This window comes from Condylura cristata, unplaced genomic scaffold, assembly GCF_000260355.1.
Source record: "Condylura cristata isolate star-nosed mole 26May11 unplaced genomic scaffold, ConCri1.0 scaffold00017, whole genome shotgun sequence".
Classification (NCBI taxonomy): Eukaryota; Metazoa; Chordata; class Mammalia; order Eulipotyphla; family Talpidae; genus Condylura; species Condylura cristata.
In genome coordinates, this window is record NW_004567118.1 from 19,875,541 (window position 1) to 19,876,122 (window position 582).

Consider the following 582-nt stretch of genomic DNA (forward strand, 5'->3'; position numbering starts at 1 on the left):
GGTGAAAGGAGCAGCCTGGGGATGCCCGATGTTGCCATAGCAACACAAGGGGGGGCTGGTGGGCCAGAACACAGGGGTTCCTACAGCTTGAAGCGCACGGGCAGGAAAGGCCAGGCCAGGCCAGGCGGGTGTTGTTTATCATTGGGACACCTCTGCTTCCTATATTTCCTCTTGCAGTTTTAAAAAGGTCCTGAAGCAACAGGGCATCTTAAACCCTCCATCCACACCACAACCCACTTTTGCATGCGGAACCACTTACTAGTTAGGTAAGTGATAACTCTCCTGCTTAATGAAAGCTTTGTCTGGTTAATCTGTGTGTGATGTTTATGAGATACTGTGCAAGTGATGGTATATGCATGTGATAAGGTACAGGTGTGAGTGTGTGTGGGGGGGATGAAGGGTGTGTGTCTGTTGCACACTGTCTCTCATACTTGCCTGTACCCCACCATTTCAATTTAACTGGAACTTTCTTCCCCACTATCAACTCCCTAGGTTTCATGCTGAGACTTGGCATAGACTTACCACTTAAACTTTGTCAGCACATGTAAAGTGAGTGTGCTGTTATTCCAGCATTTCAGCCGA